This window comes from Gracilinanus agilis, chromosome 6 (assembly GCF_016433145.1).
Source record: "Gracilinanus agilis isolate LMUSP501 chromosome 6, AgileGrace, whole genome shotgun sequence".
NCBI classification, from domain to species: domain Eukaryota; kingdom Metazoa; phylum Chordata; class Mammalia; order Didelphimorphia; family Didelphidae; genus Gracilinanus; species Gracilinanus agilis.
In genome coordinates, this window is record NC_058135.1 from 177,773,568 (window position 1) to 177,779,773 (window position 6,206).

Here is a 6,206-nt window from a genome sequence, read left to right on the forward strand (position 1 = left end):
ATACATATATATATATATATTACGTTATATGATAAATGTTCCTTCCTGACCAGTTCTGATTCAATTTCATATCATAATTTCCAGGGTTGTAATTAGGAAAATACTTTAGAAACCTTAAAGAAGTGACTCTACAAATCTAGATGGTGGTGATGTTCAAGGGTGTCTGACTCTTTGTGATCCCATTTGGGATTTTCTTGGCAAAGATACTAGTGTGCTTTGCCTTTCTTTCTCTAGTTCATCTCACAAATGAGGACTTAAGGCAAAAAAAGGTAAAGTGACTGGCCCAGGGTCACAGAGCCAGTAAGTTTCTGAAGCTGAATTTAAACTCTGGTATTCTTGACTCCATGCCCAGCACATCCACTGAATCACCTGGCTGCTGTTTTAAATGCATGTATGTTGCCATTTTTCCTTTAAAAAGAAGGTTCCTTTTGTATTACAGTCACTCCCTAATTTCTCTATTTTATAGGTTTAGACTTTTTATATGTTGGGTTTACTTAAAGTGAGATACACCCATCCCACTTTGGTGGGTGTGGAGAATTCTTTTTCTCGGCAACCATATATTATTCTTTATCCCCTTCAGGCTTCCTAAGTAGGTGTGCTCCGGGGATCTCGATGGGTGTGCCAATGGGTGGGGTGCAGTTCAAACCACCTCTTTTTAATATGCTCACACAGAAAGAAGTCCTACTTTGGTGAAAAAAATCCTACCAATAGCCCCACACATAAGAAGGGCAGCAACTTCTATTTTTAGGCTTTTATTAAGTTAGATGAACCAAATGTTGATTATACACCTACAAGACCCAATGCCTTATGCCAGGTCCTGGGGATTCTTCGGTTGTATCTGCCTCTTTGTGACCTCGTTTGGGCTTTTCTTCCCAGAGATTAACTAGAGTGGTTTTGTGATCTCCTTCTCTGGCTCATTTTACAGATGAAGAAACTGAGGCAAACTGGGGCAAGTAATTTGTCCAGGGTCACACAGTAAGCATCTGAGTCCAGATGAAGATGAATCTTCCCCAAGTCCTGGCCTGGCACTATCTGCCATGTCACCTCGATGTTCTGGGAGTACAGTGATGAGAAAAAAAAAAGTTTCTACTTTTTAGGAGTTTACGATTTATGTGATTGAGACAGGCACAAATACAATTAGGTCCCAACTGGTGCAAATAATGAATACCATGAGGGAGTCCTCCCACAATTCACACTGTTTCAAGTTCTAATTATGGCAGATATGGTTGTTCTGTCTAGTCCAATGGAAATATACAGAGCAAATTAGAATAATGAAACCACTACAGCCAGTTTCATTATTGGGACTAATCAGGGCTTAGATGTAACTACAAGTTAGAATAGGATCAAATGATTAGGAGAGGCCAGGACAGCCTGAAGCAATGAAGGGAAGAGGGAAATCGCTTCCAGCAGGGAGATGTGAGAAAGCATCACAGCACTGGAGGTACTTGATCTAGGCCTTGAAGGGAGAAAAAGGCTTCCCCAGGCAGAACCAGAGGGACTGGGACGAGGGATTTGGTTTCAGGAATCGGGCATGAAGATACACAGAACTGGAAGTGAGCAGGAGTCTGAGAACATTAGTTAGCCCTCCTTATTGGAAGCACAGAACTTGTAAAGAGCTATAGTGTGAAATAAGACTAGACCCATAAATTCACATTTTAGAGGGTTTTGAGAATCATGCTAGTGTGTGTGTTATAGCCAGCAGATAACCAAGAGCCAAGGAAAGTCTTTGAAGAGAGGCTTGCTGTGATTAGACTTGAGCATTAAGGAAATGATTTTGCATGAAGGATGATTTGGAAGGGGAAGGGGATGGCTTCCTGTCCATCCTACAGCGCTCACAATTAAACCACTCCTACCTAGCCTTCATTTTTGCCCAATCTTAAGCACAGTGAGAAGTTCCTGTTTGGAATTTCCAAAAAGGTTATCATCCAAGACCAGAAGAAATCAGATAATCCACGTGAGAACAGGGACTGTGACTTTAGTATCTTTCTGGGTCAGTGTCTAGTACACGTTGGGCGTTCAGTCACGCCGATGATAACTTCTCAGGAATTAGAATGCTGAATCTATCCAGAAAGAGTGGGTCCAGATCCCTTTTGGCCACATTCTTCGCAGAGTCCAGACACCATCTTTCCTGATCTGACCATGTTGGCTCATCCTACTTGAAGATCTCCATTGGGTCCCAATCAACTCTGGGGGGAGAAGACAAATTTCTCAGCCGGGCATTTAAAACTCCCTCTTCTGTGATCTGTACCTCTCTACTTTTGTCCAGGCTTATTTCTTGCCATGGACCTTTTTTTAAATTTTTTTCTCTGTCCTAATCAAACTGACCCATTAGCTTTTCCCCAGATGACATTCCAAGTCTGTGACTTTGTAACTTCGTACGAGCTAGTCCACATACCCGGCATGCCCGCTCCTCACCTTTGCCTCCTAGAGTCCTGAGTTTCCTTCAGAGCGTGGCCATGTGCCACCTCCTGCACAAGGCTGTGCCTGATCATTTATGCCATGTTCTCCCCTATGCCCAGGATATCATTATCCTTTTTGATCTGATCATGTCAACATCTTCCACTCTATACCTCTCTTTACCTCAAGAGGTAAAGACCTCAAGTCTCTTTACCTCCTCCATGTTACTAGGACCCTCTTTCTCTTGAAAAGTCTTTGTATTACTTTGCATAAACTTTGCATGCATTTATTTGTGTACATCTATACATGACCAGTAGAATGTCATCTCCTTGGTGGGCAGGAAGGGAGGAAATAGCTGTTTTCATTTTTTTTCTTTGCATCTCTAGTAGCTAAATAATAATTGCTAGATACTTCCTAGTTGTATGACCCTGGGCAAGTCACTTAATCCCCTTTGCTTTGCCTTTACGCTTTTCTGCCTTGAAACCAATACATAATATGAATTCTAAGATAGAAGGTAAGGTTTTAAAAGAATAAATAAAAATAATAATATCTAGCATACACATAAGAGGGTAGGAAATCTGGCCTCAGACACTTACTAACTATGTGACCATGGGCGAGTCACTTAATTCTGTTTGCCTTAATCCACTGGAGAAAAAAATTAGCAAATCACTCCAGTATCTTTGCCCAGAAAACCCCATGGACAGTATTAGCATTCTGTGGGCATGGAGTCATGAAGAGTTGGACACAACAGAGTGACTGAACAACAACAGCATTCATAGTATAGTACTTCAAGATTTACAAAATGCTTTACTCATTTGATTCTCTGTACAACTCTAAGAGGTAGGTGCTATTATCAGGTCCATTTAACAGATGCAGAAACTGAGGCAGGACCGGTTATATAGTTTGCCCAGGGTCCTACCACTAGTCATTTGAACTCAGATCTTTCTGATTTCCCCAGACCCATCGCTTTATCTACAATATTTCCTTAACCCTAAATTTTTTTGTTGTTGAGTCATTTCAGTCATTTTTGTGACCCCATTTGAGGTTTTCTTAGCAAAGATAGTGGAGTGGCTCACCGTTTCCTTCTCTGACTCATTTTCCAGATGAAGAAACTGAGGCAGGGTGAAGTGCCTTGCCCAGAGTCACACAACAAGTATGGGTCTGAGGCTGGAATTCTGACTCCAGGGTGGCTGTTCTATCCATCCCAGTGCCTTTGAACCTAAATAAGAAGCAATTAATAAATGCTGGCTGAATTGAATCTTCAGTGACCATTTTCCTTTTGATTCATTTTTCAGAATTAGGTCTAAGAAGAACCAAAGAAAGCAGTAAATCTAGTTCCCTGGGGATACCCTAGAATGGAACACTGGGAAGATGAGTTCAGGCCATTTCCCTTCTGTAGCCCAAGGGTCTGAATGAATTGTTCCCTGAAACCAGCTTGAGGAAGTGGCAACATTTAACAGACCCCCCCAGAAATGGGTAACCACTGAGGGGGTGACATTTAACAGACCCCCCAGAAATAGGTAACCACTGAGGGGGTGACATGTAATAGACCCCCCCAGAAATGGGTAACCACTGGGAAACAATATTTAACATACCCCCAGAAATAGGTAAACACTGGGGGTGACATTTAACAAACCCCCCAGAAATGGGTAACCACTGAAGGGGTGACATTTAACAGACCCCCCAGAAATGGGTAATCACTGGGGGACAATATTTAACATACCCCCCAGAAATGGGTAACCACTGTGGGGGTGACATTTAATAGACCCCCCAGAAATGGGTAATCACTAGGGGACAATATTTAACAGACCCCCACACACATGGGTAACCACTTGTGGGGGGCAGTGGCTGCCAACTGTGGTATTGGAGCTCTGCAGGAAATGTCCTGTGGGCATGTTCCTAGTTAAAGCCCAGCCATGCAGGCCCCACCCAGCCTCACCCACCACCCCGTCCCCAGGGTGTACCTGGGTGCCTGGCCTCTGTCCCCACGTGCCCCTCCTAGTTACGCCCTGGCCTCCCCGGAACAGAGCCAGAAAAGGCATCACTATCAGATAAGGACACCGGGAGAAACTGTGAAATTCAAGTCATGGAAAAGATAAAAAGGCCTAAGGAAGGGATGGGAGTGGCTGCAGGGAGGAGGGGGCCCCCTCCCCGAGTATCTGAGATCTGGGAGATCAAATACTTTTAAGAGTCGGGTGCACGGGTGGGTCAAAGCTGGGGAAATCCACCCCTGCCTGGTATGTGGCTCTGCTTTCTTGTCCTGTGGCCCAGGGTAAAAATGGATTTGAATTCTTTTTCAGGCAGATTCTGGGGCTTGAGGTGTCTCTGGCTAAGAGCTGAGGAGCAAAGCTTCCCGGGAAGGAAACATTTAAAATGCAATGATTGTCCCAAACAACAGGCAGTCTTCATAGGAACAAGGGAGATGGTGCCAAGGATGGACGTTGGCACACGACCACCAGGGACATCAAGGATACTTCCTGGATGTGTTAGCCTGGGTAAGCTGGCTCCTCTGACCTTCAGTATCCTGGTCTGTAAAATGGGAATAACAGTGGGATTGCTTATCAGCTGGGGAGGTGGGGGGTGGAGGGGAAGAGGGGGAAGAGAACATGAATTATGTAACCATGAAAAAAAATTTTTAAATAAATAAAGAATTTTTTAAAATGGGAATAACAACATTCTGGGTCTCTAGTTCATGAGGATCAAAAGAGAAAACATGTAAACTTATTTAAAGAGCTTTTTAAAAGAGTATCTCCTATATAACATGTTTTATACATTTTAAAGGGCTTTACATTTTTAAAAAGTCTCTATTTTAAAAATTCTTTTCAGCTATACCAACAATCATCTTTAAGTTAAAAGGCAGTGGATATAGGAAGAATAAAGGGGATCTGGAATGCTACTGTAAGAGGCTGGATCCAGGTCCATTTACTATAAATGGAACTTTATTTAAGGTTCACAAAATACTTTCTTGGCGCCCATTTTGTCAGGTAGGGAATGTGAATATTATTATCCCCAATTTACAAACAAGGAAGGCTTTTCCTACCATCCCTATTATAGCTAAGTAGGTGGAAGAATTGGGATTTGAACCCAGAATTTCTTTCCACCACACCCAGTGGCAACACGGGAGACTTGAGACATTTTTTTCCAGGAGAGAAAATGACAGCCTTGATCCAAAGTCATGACATCAGTGGTACCTCTCAGGGCGTGTTCCTGATGCATTAGTTTACTGGAGGCATCTGACCTGAGGTCAGGACCAAAAGATAAAGTGCATGACTGCAGGCTCTTACCTTTGGGTTGGGCCACAAGATCAGGGTTCCACCCTGCAGCTGCCCCTAATCTGGAGGATCTGGTTCATCAGGCCAAAATTATTTTTGTTTTCAGCCTCTCCCAGGGCCACACCTCAGAAAGCAGCAGGTTGTCCGGCCAGGTCTGGTGCGGGGAGCTGCCGAGTGTGGGGCTTGAACCAGAGCCAGGCCAGGAGGACTTGCCTTTGGAATCCAAAACCGGCCATCAGGAGGAAGAACCGTCCCCGGGGAGATGATGCCCTTCTCCCCAGAGAATAGATGAGGGAGCTGGTGAATTATTCATAAATCAGATGGTTCATAACCTGACTGGATCTCTTCATCAAACTCCCAGTGAATAAAGAACGCTCAGCTGAAGGGGAGGTTTCTAGAATGATTTTCCAGTAGGAAATGTTGGAATAGGCTTTTTCACATCTAAAATCCCTACTTCTGAAGTAAGTACAGCAGGGAGCAATGGAGGGAACTCTGAACTTGAAGTCTGAACATCTGAGTGGCAAGCCTGGTTATTTC

The 6,206-nt window shown here is 43.6% G+C and overlaps 1 pseudogene; it reads left to right on the forward strand.

Annotated features, from left to right (window-relative positions):
- The window catches only part of LOC123252424, a 21,572-nt pseudogene extending 15,637 nt beyond the window's left edge, over positions 1-5,935 (forward strand).
- Positions 5,936-6,206: the final 271 nt, after the last annotated feature.